We start from the raw sequence: 18,159 nt of genomic DNA, 5'->3' as shown, positions 1-18,159 counted from the left end.
TATATTTGGGAGCTGGGAAAATAACCACAAGTTGTTTGCAAACCTACAGAGACCTCTGTGATTCAGACTTAAAAACTCAGATTACCAGCTTTAGGCCACTATTGTGACTGGTGGGCCTTAGTGGCATTTCAAGTCACCAAGAATAAGCCTCAGTTCAGAGCCAGTGTCTAGTAATCCCTGAAAGGTGTAGGTATTTCCTTTTCCCCAATACAAAGACATTCTAGTAAATGGCTGAAGATCTCTCTGAGGAAGGCTTGAGGGAAGATTTACAGTGTGTTCTTGCAGCAATAGTGCAGTTTGCTCCCTAAAAGGGATCAGAATTCTGACAGTTAGGGTCCCTGGGTCTGTGAACTGTCTTACAAATGGAAACGGTGAGAGGCCGTAATTCTCCACTTTAGCAACCCAAGTCAGGTTTCTTGTTCCCAGACTTAGAGTTTTTCCTATTATGTAAATCAAGCAATACACTAGTAGGCTGTCCATTTATTTCATTCCTAGAGACACTGTGATCAATTAGCCACCACTAAAGATCTCTGCAGGTCAATGCATTCTAATTACTGGAGCATCCCTGCTTCCCTTTATGGTTGATGTGGCCACCTTGCCTTTGATGATTAAGTGCTGCTGGTTGGCCTCTGCTATTCTGGGATTCTAGTATTCTTTTTTGAAATCAGGGGTCCCATCTGAATGGTGCTATGACCTACAGACACATCTGACCTACAGTGAAGAGCAACCACAGAGCCTTTCAGAGATGTTCCTGTCACAAATATATTTAAAACCTGAGTGAAGAGAGTATTTCTAGATCTTTTCATGGAATATGATTATGGGATGGTTGTGCAGGTCATGCCTTACAAATCTAGCCCATGTCTATCTCCCTGAGTTTTTGCACTGTCTTGTCATTTCATGTTAGTGAAGCTCTGGCCTCTCAGTCTTCTTAAATGGATGCTATAGAGTTCATATTCACTTAACCAACGAAGAGCCACACCCAGCTGCACAAACTAATCATTAAACCTGGAATCTGTTAAGTGCACCTATGTCAATGAATTCAGCCCAATCTAGTGTTATATTATGCCCTCTTTGGTTTAACACCCTTAAAATCTATTTGCACATATGTTTCCCACTTTCCTGCTGATATATATTAGCAGGGTCTCGCACTTCTCCAGGTATAAGCCTTTTCCATTTCCTCCAGGAGTGTGAAGGAAAAGAGTACCTGTGCTACTGGAGTGTGCTGACATTTAGCCCTAGTTACAGGTATAGTGGCAACAGGATAGTTGCACTAGGTCTTGAGGAAAACAAGCATTGTCTTTCATGGTTACCACAGTTTTCAACTTGAGGGTATCTAGTCTCCTAGGTCCTTGGAGGGAAAGTTTCTTCTATGTCTAAGGCAGTCTCAGCATGATTAGGAGATTCAAGATTGACAGTTTCACCTGGGTCCAATGAGATGGCCCCATTGCAAGTTTCAGAATTCTTTCCTGATTAATACCGTCATTTTCACATGAGAAACTAGGAGAGGTTGAATTCAACTGTCATTGTAATATAGCATCTTCCATGTTTGAAAATTGTGTTTGTTTTCCAACAATATCATCCCTGTGGCTACTAGAAATAATAGATTATTTTAGGGCTATCATGGAACCTATCTTGTTATCACAACCAAAATTCAACTGACATTATACCACTTCAGGTATAACATAAGACTCTTCCAACAGGATACTTTGTGTTCTACTCTCCTGGCCTTTGTGCTATTTTTGCCATACACTTTATTTCTATATGAATTATACGGGGAATATTGAGTTTTACAATATGGTTATTATTTTCACTTAAAAATAACATATTTTCAAGTTGTTTAAATAAAAAAATAAGCCTTTATATTTATGTACATAGCTACCATTTCCAGTAATCTTTATTTCTTTATGTATATTCATATTTCCCTCTGATGCTCTTTTTTTCCTTACTTCATTCAATATTTTTGATAGTGCTGGTTTGGCTGCTGGTGAGTTCTTTAAGCTTTTGTATGTTTGAAAATACCTTTTTTCTCCTTTATATTTTGAAAAGTATTTCCCCTGAGTATAGATTTGTAGGTTGTCGTGTTATTTTTCTTTTATTTTCTTTTGTTTTGATTTTCTCTTAACAAAGAGGATTTCTATTCAGAAACAATGCAATGCAGTGTCTTCTGGCGTGCATTACTACTGATTTAAAATCTGCTGTGATTCTTTTCATTATCCCAAAGGATGTAATCTGTCGTTTTTATTCCATGTGCTGTAAAAATATTCTCTTTAGTACCGGTTTTAAGTACTTTGATTACAATGTCCTTTCATGATTCTTGTGCTTGGGTTTTGTTGAGAACCTTAATATCTGTAGGTTAATAATTTTCATCATATTTGGAAAGTGTTCATCTATTGTTTCTTCTCTTTTTTTAATTTAATGTAATTTAATTGCTCTATTTTCCTTAGAGGACTCCGATTAAATTTATGTTAGGTCACTTGAATTTCTCCCACAGCTCACTAATGCTCTCGATTCATTTATTTATTTTTTGTTGTTCTATTTGTGTTTTATTTTGGATGTTTTCTGCTGTTGTGTCTTCAAGTTCATCAATCTTTTCTTCAAAATGTCTTATCTGTCACTAATCCCATCTTGTGTATTTTTAATCTCAGACATTTTATTTTTCATGTCTAAAAATTTAACTTGCATGTTTATATCCTCTTATATCTCAACTTGTTCAATATTTCCTCTAGCTCTTCAACAACCACACCAGACCATCATTTGCTCACCAAATCCATCATAACCTCATCTTCAGTTACTTTCTTCTTTGTTCACCTAGTAATATTTGGGATATACTTATCCTAAAATAATTATTTTTAAAAATGGAAATTCAAATTTACCTGAGCATCCTATATTTTATCTGCATTCCTAATAGCAAACCTGACATATCATGACATTTCCTAACCTCTTTACCAACTTTATTTACTTACATAGCACTGATCAGCAATAGACATCCTCATAAAATTTATTCACTAATAATCTGTCTTCTCCCACCAGAAGGGAGAAGATATGCATCTGTTTTTCCCACTGCTGTATTGCAGTGCCTATAACAATACCAATACACACTGGCATTTTCTAAATATTTACTAGATGAATAAACAAGTATTTAATTAATTAATTGATTGCCTAATTAACCTTGGAGGAAAGTTTGTTTTGAAAGAGAAAATGGAGGATGAGCAGAGATAGAAGGTTAAGCAGAGGCTGTTGTATAAATCAGAGTACTTTCTTTTCAACTTCCACTTTCCTGATTACATTTCAGAAAATATTATTTACAAGTGGACAGTGATATATTTTGTGGTTTTCTGAGCACTTAGTTTTAAGCTGAATGTCCTACTAGAAACAGTTAGCTAATGAAATGCGCCATTTGCTCCACATCTAGTTTATTTTTATTCTCGAAGATATACTTTTTTCTGACTGCTTCTGTAATCATTTTTTTGTTTGTTTGTTTTCCTCATACCAGAACTTTAACAAACTTGACTCCTTTATCCTCTAATTTAGATTGAAGGGTGGTTGGAAGGACAGTTTTGTACAAAAGGAAAAGGTGATGTTTTAATTTTCTTTCCCTTGTTGCTGTGAAAGTCAACTCTGTAAATCCTGCTATCTGTGTAATGAGACTTGTGAGCTTGGGTTACACTTAAAGATTTCACAAAGAGAATATTATATTACAGTTTCTTTCTCTAGCTTCTAAATGTCAGCATTGATATTACCAGGCAGCATAAAGATATCAATCATCAGAAAGCTTATTGACTGTTCAAAATAGTTCTATCAATATCTAATTTGCTGTCTGATCTAATGCACAGTCAGCCGGTGCAATGCCCATGCACTGGCTCTGTCTTTCAGGATATCTCATCTTCCCTCCATAGACAATGAGAAAAGCCTCAATTTTATCATTGGATCCTATACACAGAGAGAGTCTCTTTATGTGTTAGAAGAGAAAAATGTCAAAGAAAAATACCAACTTCTCTGTTATTGTTTCTCTATAATCTGTAGCTTAGAGTTTAAAATGATATGGTATACCTGCCAACCAGTTTTACATTTAAAAAGAACCAGGAACTTTTAAAACATTCTATAAAATTATTGTCATTGAACTCATAAATAGCAAACCTCTGCTCACCCCTAAAAATGGAATCTTACCCATTCGCAACAATGCGTCTAACTCTCTTTGCAACTGTGACTTTCAGTTTGATATGGCTCCTCAAAGGGACAATTTGGACAAAGGTTGAAAGTAGCTTAACACTTCCCAGGGTTTATGTCTGATTTGAAATCCTTTTCTTATATATTCTTCAGCTTTTCCATTTGTACAGCCACATTTTATTCTTCTTGAGCAAAAAAATAAGGAAACGTATACAAATGATGGTTAGAAAAACCCCCATTTTGGTGTAAATAGTCTTGCATCACACATAAATAGGTCATGGTACCTAAAGGACAACTCAATCATTCACTAACTTTAATTCACCAAATACTTATTGATAACTGATACAAGTTTTAAGCCCTGTTCTAGTCACTGTGGACAAAACAACCAAACAACATAGATCTGATCCTGTCTTCATGGATTTTATGGTCTAGTAGAAGAGAAACATAGGAGTTCAAAACCTCATAGTTAATCTGAACTTGCCACATTTCTCATCATATGCATCCCAATTTCTGCTGTTGCTGTGTATAATTTGGAAAGTGTTTAGTAATTTAATAAGACCAGTTTTAGAGCTTGCCAAACCTTTAAACTTTGAATATACAAGTACAGTAGGAAAATGTAGAAATTTTGATTCAGTTTTCTACAATCTACTTGTTCACTTTTCATTCTCTTCATCCTTCTCAAATGAAACAGGAGAACATCAGCACTACAGATACACACAAAATTTTGGGGTGAAGCTGTGACTTAGCAGGCTTTATGAAAAATAACTTTTAGTGGATTGAGAGCTGAGCAAAACATTGGAAGGAAGAAAAACTGATGGTAATGGGCTTTTCTTTCCTCCCTTGTTAAAAAGAAACTTTGCAATTGTTTAAAATGTTCCTCAATTCCTAGTGTTTACCTCAGTGATTGCCAAAGCATTTGCTCCTCTGCTGGCACCAATTCATTTCAGAGACCCTATCAGAATGAGTATATATAACATAGGCAGACATCCAGGATATCAGCACAGAGGATTATGGTACAAATATGACATTTAAATACTGACTAAAATAGCATCCTTTCTGCCAAAACTCAGAAAATAAGATCTAAGATCCTCAGGGTATATTGGAGGGCAGTTATGTTTAATTGTTTTTTAACCTTTCTAAAGTAGGAAAATGAGAAGACCCTGGAGACTGTCAGTTCAGAGGGAAGATTCTTGGTGGGAAAAACTGAGCTTCAAAAGCTTCCAGATTTAGGTCTCCAAGTGGCCATTACAGCATGAGAGTGGCTAATGGTGCTTTATCACTCAAAAACAAAAAGGCTTAGATTGGAGCTCTATGAATTTCCTACTGCAGCCTAACACAGTACTCCATAATTCAGTGGCTTAAAACAATAATCATTTTGTTTTTTCTCACATTTGATGGTCAGCTGGGGTTGGCTGATTTAGGCTGAGCTTGGCCCAGGCTCTTTGCCTCTTATCCTTGTGACATTTGTTCTCCCCTGGGGACTAGCAGGCTAGCTGGGGCACACCTTTCTCACAGTGATATCAGGGTGCAAGGGAAATATCCGTGGCTTCGGAAGCCCTGGTCTGAACAAGCATCCTCCCTCACTTCTGCTGCATCGTATTGGCTAAAGCAAGTCACACTGTCAGTCAGATCTGAAGTCAAAGGTTAATAAACTGCTCCTTTAGGGGAAGAAGCTGCAGTAAACATAGGAAGGAGTGGGAAAGTGTACTTAGTGCTATCTTCCTCTGGAGCCAATATAAATCCATGTGTTCTAGCTCCTCTACAGAGGCCTTTAAACTGGCTTCTCTAAAACGGCTTGTGATTTCTAGCCAAACCACATGGAGATGGTATTAGTTTATTGCTGCTGTGAAAAATGATGAGAAACATAAGGGCTTAAAACAACACAAGTTTATTGTCTTCTACAGAACAAAATTCCAACACAGTCTCACTGGGCTAAAATTAAGGTGCAGGCAGGGCTGTGTTCCTTCTGAAAGATTCAGGGGAGAATATGTTTCCTTGCCTTTTCCAGCTTCTACATGCTGTCTGCTTCCCTTGGCTCAGTCCCCTTCCTCTACCAGCAAATTCAAGCTCAGTCTTCTTTATGCTGCCATCCCTCTGGTTCTCATCCACCTCTCTCCTTCCCTTTTAAGGACACTCGTAATAACACTGATCTTTTACCTGGGCAATCCAAGGTAATGTTCCTATTTTAAGGTCGGTTGGTATGCATCTTTGATTCCATCTGCAAATTTAATTCACCTTTGCCATGCAAGCCATCATATTCCCAGGTTCTGAGAATTAGAATGCGGAAATTTTTTAATCGGGCATTAATCTGCCTACTGATAAAGAAAATAATTGTCATGACACTTGTTAAAGAACAGTATGGAGTCTTTTAATTTAAGGTGGGGCTATTCCAATGGAATTTTATAGTAGGGGAGAGAGATAGGGCTCCACAATGAATACAACAAGGAAAAGCAGGAATTTACAGCAAGAAGCAGGATGGGATGTCAGTGGATGAAAAATTAGTAAGAGGAAAAGAAACATCGGAGATTAAGAGGAGATTCTGTTCAAACCAATCTAACAGATTCTTGCTGAAGGCAGGCCAGTGTGATCAGACATCAGCTGGGGGATGGTGGAGGATGACAAGATATTGAGGGTGGGGGATTCTGGCTAAACTGACTTAGAATTCTTGCTAATATTGGGCCATGAAAAGATGGGCACAGATGCCCGAATGTCAGGTCCCAGTTGAGAAGAGGGTTCAGAGAAGCCTGACTAGAGTTTGATCAAGAAAAGAAATTTTGTCTCTACCACGATTACTAATAAATCGAAGAAACAAGAGTATCTATGTTCTTGAAGGATGATGAAATGTTTCCTATACCTCCTTTGGGTCCTAGATTATTTTTTTAAATGTCATTTTTTATTTTGCTGATTATACAAGTAAATTGAGTTCGTAGTGAAAACTTTGTAAATAGAGAAATAAAGAAAACTAGAGTCAAACATAATCTTGCCAATTGGGTATCTACTTTTAATAATTTTGAGAATATCCTTTATGTACAAAATCTATCTTTCGATCCATATGTTTTCATTTAAATCTCATTCTCACTTGTATGCAATCAGTTAACTAACCTGTATGGTGGACTGATAGAATTGTTCCTGGTGTGATTAGGGGACATATTAGAAAATAAAATAATAATAAAAAAAAACTGGAATATTGTGTGTGGGAGTAGAGGTGGATGTCTTTGAAAATGTAATCATTTGGAGAAAACAGAGGTTGTCACTTATTGCAGCAATATTCCCAACTTTAAACTCTCGCTTTTGTTTGCCCCGCCTACCTTCATTTGTGTTGGAGCAAATAGAGTTTCTAGATGAGCCTGGATGTATATGAAATGGGGATGAGGAGTGTTCTGCTGGACTTGCCATAAGAGCATAATCTAATAGAAACTTTATAATTTAGCCACACTACACAGGCCAATAATTTCCACAGAATTTATGAAAAGCACTTTCCTCTTTTTTCCCCTTGTTTTTCTAATTTAGCATTCTCATTCCTCAAATGAGTATAAAACAAATACAGAAATATAATGACAATGCTATTGTCAGTGACATCAGTCATATCAATGTGGTATGGAAGAGACAATACATTGTCTAGCAACTAGTTATTCTCTCTGGAAGGTTGAGACTACAATTCGAGGTAACAGAACAGAAATGGAAATAGTATCTTATTCAGTTCTTTGGCTAGGCAACTAAACATGATAACTGAAATGAGGCACAAATCATGGCCCAGACATTAGAAAGCATAGAATTAGGAGCTGGAATACAGTACTCACATAGTAGCAAACCTCATTTTTATTCTTCCTCACGTGTACTTTTCAACTTGTTGAGATAACTTCTTAGAAATATTTCTTTCTTTAAAAAAAATTCATCATCAAATATATCAATTTAACATGACAGAGATATGAACGATGTATTTTCAAAAAAGAGAGTGGTTAGTTGCCCTTGAAGGTGTCCCGATCAAAATGGATTCATAAAACTGTCATTCTCAGGACTATGATGAGAGCACAGATTTTCTGGTTCCCAACACAAACAATTGTAAATGTAAACCTGGTATGTGTATGAAATGGAATCCCTCACACACATGCATGTGTAATCTGGATATGAGTCTTCTTGGAACGAGATAGAAAAAAATAGACTCAGAGTTCCTGCTGAGTCTCTATGTGACTTTGGCCAAGTCAGTTGTCCTCTGTACAACTTTTTCCTCTTCGTTAAAATGAACGAACAGAATCAGTTAATTCCAAAATCTCCTAGTTGCTTTCTCATTTAATTTTTCTATGATTTACTCTTTAGTTATCCAACCTGGACTCTAAAACACATAGAGAGAGAATTCTCTATGTCTTTTCTGCACATCTTGTATCAGTTTTTGTCCCAAACTATATTTTTAAAAATGTTTGTAGAGCGAACAGCTTTGGAAGATAGAGATAGTGTCACCTTCTGGGGAAGAGGGTGGATTTATTTCTAAACAGGATAGTAAAGATGATTACTCTCTTTGGGGTGAAGTTGTACAGTTGGCTAGCATCCCCGTCCAGAAGATTGGAGGGACCTACGAGTAAACTTAAGGTTCCTTAGCTTTGGCACAAACTCACTGTGTGTGCAGGATTCATCTTGGTGTATATTCATATCATCTAAGTGGGACTAGAGGACAAGAAGATGCAATGTGATGTTACCTGCTGTGCAATGAGTAAAAATGTCCATTCCTCTCATCCAGAAGTCCTGTGTCTTCTGCCAGCATCTATGAAATATGACAGACTACTTTACTAGCTTGCAAGTAAGGCAAAAATCTCAAACCCTTCAGAATTTTTGACAAACTATTGCACAGTACAGGAACTTCCAGAGAGAAAAGATGACCTTTGTTTAGAGCTGCCTGTCTGGATAATGTTCCTTGTTTAAGAAACCCTTAGGGTACTTAAGTAATTTACATTATCTGGGCTCAAGCAACAATGGTGTGTGTCGGTTGCTGAAAAGCATACACCCTAAAATCTCAGGTTTTATACACCAGAAATTTATTTCTTGCACACTTAATGTCAAAATGAATGCCCTTAATCTGTGAGAGACTAAGGAATCATTTCAGGATCTGAGCTGCTTGCATCTAGTATCCCCAGCACGTTGTACGGTGCTGTAGTCCTGTGCATTCAGTTGATGGAAGTCAAGGGTTTTGAGTCAGAGGTCACTATGGGCCAGACCTAGAAGATTTATGACCACACTTGACTATATAGGATCTGGGAAATATAGTGTAGGTGTATATCAGGGAGAATAAAAAATGATGTTGGTGACCAGCTAATCAGTCTCTGCCAGAGCTAGGTGAAATTTACCTCTCTATTTCAGAAGTTCGGGACAGTTGGCATGTAGTATTTCCTTAATTTATTACTCCATCCCATTTGTCAAACCATTTGTAAAAATGATTATTATAATTTTGAACATACCACAATAGAATGATGATTTTATATTAGCACAGCAAAAAATCGATCTTTTCCTTAAAGTAATATTGTGAAATATTATTCAATTTTTTGCCTAACTTAAGTGGAAAAAATAATTTGATGTGGATCAAATCTAGGTAAGCTAGTATGTGAATCATAGCCTTGCTCACCACTTAGGCCAATGGTGATGGGAGAGCCAATAACTGAAGAATTACCTGAATGGAGTATATGATGTATTTAGGTCCAGAAGCCACCAGCTTCTCCAGAGTATAATGAGGGACCCAGTATGCCAATAACCCTAGGGAGGTTTTCATTCAGTGAATGATAGGAAACTGCTAGGAAAGGAAACTATTGGCTCTTTATGCAAAAAAGGTAGCTCTGTGTTCTGAGAACTAAACTATTGTGGACCATCTCAATGATTCAGATTAAAACATTGCTTAAAAGCTTTTCCGTGATGATCCTCGATATCCTCAAAGCTGAATGTATATATGTCCAGCTGCTAATAGTAGATCCTATTTATATTTGCACAGAAACTTTAGGATCATTCTGAACTCCTTCCCCTGCCTTCTTTTAATGAAAATCAACTCCTCCTTATCTATCTCCAATAGCATTGTGCACGTTCTCACTATATCACACCTCACAAGTGTTATCCTGGACCCAACAGTTCTCATTCTGATACCTACTATCCATGGCTTATAACACTAACAAAATGATTTTGTTCTAAAATACAAATCTTGCATCATTCTCTTGATTCATGCAGTCAAGGATAAAGTTTAAATTTTGTAGTTAAATAGAAGCTCTTTAGAATATGCCCTCTGTTTATCAATCTACCTCATCTTTCGCAACTTCCTTGAAAGTACTTTCCATCTAACATATTGCATTAATTGTAGTTTTAAGAACATCATGCAATTTCAAACAACTGTGCTTTTCCACAGACTGCTCTATCTTCCAAGAAAGGCCATCCCTTTATTTTTCCATTAGATTCATCTCCATCTTTTATATCTTAGCTTAAACATATTTTCTTCCAGGAATATTTTCACAATCCAAATCCCATTTAAAAATTTCTTTTCTGACTTCCTCTAAATGATTGTGCAAAATAAAAACAATATACTTACCAGTAATATTATATTTGATTTTTGTTTTTTCTCTTCTACTTGTCTCTATTATCCTTGAAAAGGCACCGTGTCTTATTTAAAACAGAGATATGTATAGTTCCAAATCTAGGAATAATCTGTCATCCAAAAATGTATTAATAAAAAAAATGTATTAATCAGTCATTGTTTGACACTGCAAACTTATTCCTCATAGAATCAATTTTCCACACTTCAAAGACATTCTTTACAAAAGGTACTTTCCTGGAAAAAAAGTAGTCTTTAAGAGAAATGTTTTATGTAAAACACATTTAAAAATAAATACTACAGGATTCTGGAGTTGAACAATAGTTTCTTTGAATGTGAGATTGAGCCATAATGGGACACATGATTTCTTTATAGTCACACTTGAGAGACTTCCAAATTAGAGACGCACCAAAGGTAAAAACTGGAGCCACACTTCAGGTTAAATTATCAACTCAGTACTGAATTATTCATCATAACTTCCTAATTATTGGATTCATGGTATTAGGCACATACGTTCCTCAGACATGAGTTTTTGTGGTTCTTAATATTTAAAAGATTCAAGAAATATCCTGATACCAATGCTAAAATGAGAAGTGGAATTTTGGAGTAGGTTGTGCGTGTTGAGACTGAGGAAACATTTATATGGCATTAAATATTCAGTATAAATTTGCAAATTGGAAAATTATTTTTATCCAGGTTATCGTGTAGCCTCTTTGTGGATGGAGAAAAGAGATTACTCTGAGATCTGCTCATGTTTATTCATAGCTTCGGCCTAGATCAGACAGCTGGCCCACGTGGCAAAGGCATATTGCTGATGCTGAAGGCCATACAAGCAAGCAGGGTTTAGAACTACTGTAGCAAAAGTGACCAAGAGAAGCTGGAGCAATTCCAGGAGGGTACTGTGACAAGCACAGAGAAAGAGGCATGGAATCATTGTTAGAACATACCACTGCAAAGGTCTAGAAACAGCAGTTTTGGCAGAGGACAAAAACTAAAATCTTGTTGAGTCTAGCACTAGGGTGGATACTAATCTGTGAAGACCATTAAAACTTCACCTTCTAGATAGAAGAACAAGATATCCCTGAGGGCTATGAGTCTTATGTTTAGTTTATAACTATGCATTATTGAGAAGAAAGGAACTACTATGAGATTGTTGTTTTGATTTTAGGATTAGTTATTCTAGTTATTCTAAGCAAAGTTTTCAGAATGTAGAAAATGACATGAAGGTTTGAAATTTCTGTAGTTTGTTCATATACCACTAGTTCATTGCCACGTAGGAAGTTAGCAATGAGTAATATATTCATACATAGCAGAGAGAAACCAAAAATGAACCATAATTACAATAATTATACTGGTGGTAGTTTTCGCAAAAGAAAAATTGGAAATCAGGACACTGTGGAAAATTTTCTTGAAAATTCCTAGAGAAAGTCTTTGTTACCTTCAGATTTTATACCCAAAGAAACTAACTTTAAGGAATGAGAGTGAAATAAGATGGTTGGAGAAAAAAACACTGACAGAATTTATTAGAAATAAATCCTCATTGCAGGAAACCCAAAAGATAGTTGTTAGGAAAATAGAAAATAATCCTAAGAGCAAGGATGGTAAACATAAGGATAAATCTAAAGAAATTTTGAATGATAATAATAATATTATTTAATTAGTGAAGTTAAAAAAAAGAAAAAAACAGAATCAAAATGCCAAAATATACTAGCAAAATTTTCAGTTTGAAGCAATAATCAGGATTTAAATACTATAAGCTTCTTTTAAGTTTACAAGGACACTAAGCATATTATTCAACTTTAGGCTTTATTATAATAGGTATGCATGTAAAATATCAATGACAATCACTAAAAAATGAAAAGATTGAGTAACTTCCAAAACAATAAAGGGGAAGCAGTGTAAGGGGAAAAAAAAATCAACCAAATCAAAATAATTAAAGAAGGCAGAAAAATAACTAGGGAAAAAATGAGACAAAGAGCATAAAATAAAAAAAAAAATAAAGGCATGTATGTATGTGAGTTTTCTCAATTAACAGACTAACTCGTTAGTTAGCAAAGTTTTATGTGTACATATCAAACTATGTACTGTTAACAACAAACACACTTTACCCTAAACATTGAGAAAAAAGAATGAAAAATGAAAATATCAGCCATTACTAATCAAAAAAATATTTATGTTACTATATTAAAAATAGACAAAAAAGATTTCAAGGGGAAAAAGTCATTTGCAGTGTTTTTTTTAAAGTTGTTATCTAATGGTAAAACATCTAATTCATCAAGATGATTCCTTTAGTCATCAACAAATATTTCTGGAGCTAGGCAAAGTTCTAGATATCAAATATATAATAGTGGAAAAAAAAAAACAGATACCAAAACCTGCCCTCGTGGACAACTTTCTAGTGGATAACTTACATATATTCTACTGGGCAAAAAAAATGTCAATCTTTGACATGTATGCAATTAATAAATAGCCAGAAAATATTGACAGAATCAAAGGAGAAATTGATAAATCTATGCTCATAATAGATGTTAATACAATTCTTTCTCTAAATGATATAAGCAAACACAAACAACTGTAAGGATGTAAGGGTGTCGAATATTTGAGCCACACAAATTACAGAGTTAGTATAATGGGCTGACATAGAACATGAGCCCAGCAAACCTCAAGCTGATATGGAACATTTATGTTAAATTGGTCATAGAGCAAGCGTCCACATATTTTATAGAATTGGCTTTATATAGACTACATTATCTGACTCAAATGTAATAAAAAGAGTCATTAATAATTAAAAACACAAACAGTATAAATATTTATATACCCAATGGCTTATGAGTTAATGTAGTCAATATAGCAGAAATTAGCAAACACTTGTAACAGAATGATAATAAATATTACATACCAAAATATGACATGCAACTGAGAAATTCTTACAGGACTTAATTGCTTATATTAGAAAAGGAGGCTACAAATTAATATATTAATCATCCCATTTGAGATGTAGAAAAACATAAAAATAAAGTGAACAATGAACATAAAAACTAGAAATTATGTGTAACTTCCAAAACAATAGAGAAAGGAAACATAGATCATAATTAAATGTTTTAAAAAGAAATGGAAGAAAATGCGAAGGTATGAAAATTGAAATACGGAATGTGATTACAAATGCTGCAGATTTTAGAAATAAAAGAATATTATGAATAATTTTAAGGCTAATACAGTTTAAATTTAAATGAAGGGAACAATTTATAGAAAAATAAAATACAGTAAAAGCGGTTCAAAAAGAAACTGGACCAACAAATGGGACTGCACTTATTAAATTAGTTTAAAATTGAAGGCACTGTTCCTCATTGGCCACTATGATCTCAAGTGGCAGAAAGGGTGAAGGACTACTCTGGGGCCCATTTTATAAGAGCACTAATTCTATTCATGATTTAATTACTTCCCAAAGGCTACACATCCAGATACCATCATACTGAAGATTAGGTTTCACCATATGAGTTTGGAGGGAAACACAAATATTTAGCCCATTGCAAAAACTATCCATAAGAGTAAATGTATGGATACATTTTAGTTGTGAATATATTAATAGATGTTAAAATATTAGCAAATTGAATGTAGCAGTATATGTTTTTAAAAAGATAATACCATAATTTGGTTTTATCCAAGGAATACAGTAATAGTTGTCCTTATAAAAAACAGCATTTTTTTATGGTGGGAGAAAAGTCAAAGGGAAAAAGAAATAATAATATGAATAAAAAATTAAAAAGTAAGTTTACTTAAAACAACAGTATTATACTTCACCACGTTAACAAATTCAAGATAAAAAATAAGCATTTAAAAAGATGTGGGTAAATACATTTCAACAAAAAAATTCAAATCCATTATTGATAAAAAAATATTACTATGCCTAAATCATATAAAAGACTTTTCAGCATATCAGTGGATAAACAAATGAAGAGCACAGCAGTCAGTGCTGATATCAGTGCTATGACTTGAATGTGTATTTCTAATTGTTAAAATATATAATGTTAATTTTAAGTATAGTTTCAACAGTTTGACTTATATGAAAATGACTTCAGTAAATTCAATTGCTATAGACATATAAAAAGCTGCCGCTAATTATAAATCTATATCTATTCAGTAGTTGTGTAGAAAAAAGCAGTAGAATCTGTAATGTATCTTGATAGACTACAGTATTTAAAAATGAATTGAGCCTCTTACATTTTTCTCCATCCTTACTAACTGCTAATGTAGGACTTTATATGATCAAAGTTCCTAAACAACTATTTTTACCAGTTATTTGTTGCCTAGATATTCACAAAAAGTATAATGTAACTTGCCCAAGGCATCACGGTTTATCTATGTTGGTATATGCAGTACATATATCACCTAAAATGAACAAGTATTTGCGGGTCTTTTTTCCTTCCAAATACTGTATGTTCATGGCAGTCTTATATAATTTATTTCCTTGGTAGTTTAGTGGAAATTTATTGCTTAGCAAGCAAACTTTCCTTTTGCTTTTCCATTTAAAGCTCAATTAATTCTTTTTAGCTATGGTGTGTACGTACATATAATATTTACTGTATCTTATTAAATAAGAATGTTGAAAGATAAAATGAAAGTAGACTATTTAGGTAGAGACATACCTTTTGTCCTGGAAAAAGCATAAAAGAAACAATTGAATTAAAAATGTAGTTTACATAATGTGCTTTGCTAAATAGATGATTTCAGGTATTTGTAAATACTATTTATGTATTGATCTGAAATATGCTTCTAACCTACACCTGCAAATTACATACTTAATGTTTACTTGCCAAGCAAATAAATAAATAAATGAAATAACCTGATTTAAAAATGGGCAATGCACATAAATAGATATTTTTCACAGAAAAGGGAACTCTTGCACACGGCTCATGGGAATGTAAATTGGTACAGACATCATGGGAAACAGTGTGGAGCTTCTTCAAACAATTAAAAATAGAATGATTCAACCATTTCACTCTTGAGAATATATCCAAAGGAAATGAAGTCAGGATTGCAAAGAGATGTCTGCATCCCCATATTCATTATAGCAATATTCACAATAACCAAGATATAGAAACCACTTAAATGTCCTTCGACAGATGAATAGATAAAGAAAATGTGACACACACAAACACACACACACACACACACACACACACACACACACACACACTGAAATATTATCCCTACAATTTGCTACAACATTCATGAACCTGGAGGACATTAAGCTAAATGAAATAAGCCAGACACAGAAGGACAAATACTACATTACTACATGATTTCACTTATATTTGGGATCTAAATAGTGAAACAAAAATGAAATCTGACAATTAAGTTCACGTACTGCCACTGTGCACTTACATTGCAGTAAGGTACATCATAATCTTGGTATATTGGTGTGTCACAGATGTGTTCGTGTCAACATATGGTGGTGTCTTGCTGAGCGGTATTCATTGTTGTTGCCCATTTTTGTGTCCCATCACGAGAATGTCTGAGCTTGAATTAGAGCAGTGAACAAACATTCAATTTCTTGTTAAACTTAGCAAGAGTGGAAGTGAAATCAGGACCATGTTAGTCCAAGTTTATGGGGATAATACCATGAAGAAAACGGCAGTGTACCAATGGATTCAACGTTTTTCTGAGGGGAGAGAATGCGTCACTGATGAAGAGAGGTTAGGGCAGCCAGTAACAAGCAGAACTGATGAAAACATTGCAAAAATTTATATAATAGTGCATCAAAATCATCGGCTGACTATAAGAAGCATAGCAGATGAAGTAAACGTCAATAGAGAAATAGAAAAATCTTACCTGACAATCTTGGCATGAGAAAGGTGTGTGCAAAAATGGTCCTGAAGGAGCTCACTGAAGAACAAAAGCAAAGGAGAGTAGAAGTTTGCCAAGACCTTTTGGAGAGGCAAGACGATGTTTTGGGCTGTGTTATCACTGGTGATGAAACATGGGTGTACCAATATGACCCTGAAGCAAAGCATCAAAGTGCACAATGGAAGTAAGCCAATTCTCCACAACCAAAAAAGTTCCATCAGTTCAAATCAAGAGTCAAAACGATGTCATTAACCTTTTCTGACATCAGAGGAATTATTTATTATGAATTTATACCAACTGGACAAACAGTTAACGGAGTTTACTGTTTCAAAGTGCTGAAAAGGCTGCGTGAAAAAGATGACCTGAACTGTTTGCCAACGATTCATGGCTCTTGCATCATAACAATACACCAGCTCACAGAGCACTATCTGTGAGGGAGTTTTTAGCCAATCAACAAATAAGTATATCAGAACACCCTCCCTACTCACCTGATCTGGCCCCCAATGACTTCTTACTGTACCCAAAGATAAATGAAATATTGAAAGGAAGAAATTTTGATGATATTCAGGACATTAAGAGTAGTATGAGGACAGCTCTGATGGCCATTCAAGAAAAATAGTTCCAAAATTGCTTTGAAGTGTGGACTAGGCACTGGCATAGGTCAGTGCATAGCTTCCCAAGGGGAGTACTTAAAAGGTGACCATAGTGATATTCAGCAATGAGGTATGTAGCACTTTTCCTAGTATTAGTTCGTGAACATAATTGTCAGCCCTGGTAGAAGGAGAGTAGAATGGTGGTTTTCCGGGTCTGGTGGGAGAGAAAAGGGGAGATATTGGTTAAGGGATACAAAGTTTCAGTTATGCAAGATAAATAACTTCTGGACATCTAATGTACAATAATGTGACGATAGTTAACAGTACTATATCGTATTCTTACAATTTGTCTAGAGGGTAGATCTTAAGTCTTCTCACCACACACACAAAAAGAAAATGGTAACTATATAAGGTGATACGTATTAGCTCGATTGTGGTAATTAGCTTAGTTAATTAGCTTGCTTGTGGTAATTATTTCACCATGTGTACCTATATTAAAATATCACGTTGCATACCATAAAAATATACATATTTTATTTTTGTCTATTAAACCTCAATAATGTTGGGAACAACAACAATGAAAAACACACTAAATATCACTGAACCATAAATGAAGGCCTTTCAAAGCTAGCTCAATTGTATAAGGTATATGAATATTTTCCCCCATAGGCAAAATATCACTGTTATAAGTATAAGTTGTTATGTTGTGAAGAGTCAATCAGTAATTAATTAATTTGTCATTATTATAATTGATCAAAGAGCATACATATATTTAAGGGTTTGATGTGTATTGCTTTTTTTTAAAACAAGTCATAATCCAACTTCTAAGTATGAGCGACTATCGTACGATGCTCACACTTTTATACCAGCCCTGGTATTTACTGTCATTAAATTTTAGGTTATTATATCAGTAAAAATGACTTCTAATGTTGTTTTAGAATTGTTCATTAAAATCTATTCATTGAATGATTACTGTGAATTAGACATTAT

General features: G+C 34.7%; 1 long non-coding RNA gene across 1 annotated transcript; it reads right to left on the bottom strand.

Annotated features, from left to right (window-relative positions):
• Nucleotides 1–10,731: 10,731 nt before the first annotated feature.
• On the bottom strand, nucleotides 10,732–16,619 carry LOC117021987 (uncharacterized). The gene is made up of 3 exons (XR_004422972.1): nucleotides 16,562–16,619; nucleotides 16,115–16,249; nucleotides 10,732–10,842 (listed from the first exon to the last, which is right to left on the bottom strand). It is a non-coding gene; the product is annotated as an uncharacterized LOC117021987 (long non-coding RNA).
• Between the last annotated feature and the right edge of the window lie 1,540 nt (nucleotides 16,620–18,159).

Source organism: Rhinolophus ferrumequinum, chromosome 5 (assembly GCF_004115265.2).
Source record: "Rhinolophus ferrumequinum isolate MPI-CBG mRhiFer1 chromosome 5, mRhiFer1_v1.p, whole genome shotgun sequence".
Lineage (NCBI taxonomy): Eukaryota > Metazoa > Chordata > Mammalia > Chiroptera > Rhinolophidae > Rhinolophus > Rhinolophus ferrumequinum.
The sequence above is the reverse complement of the archived record's forward strand: the minus strand, read 5'-3'. Positions and strand labels throughout refer to the sequence as shown.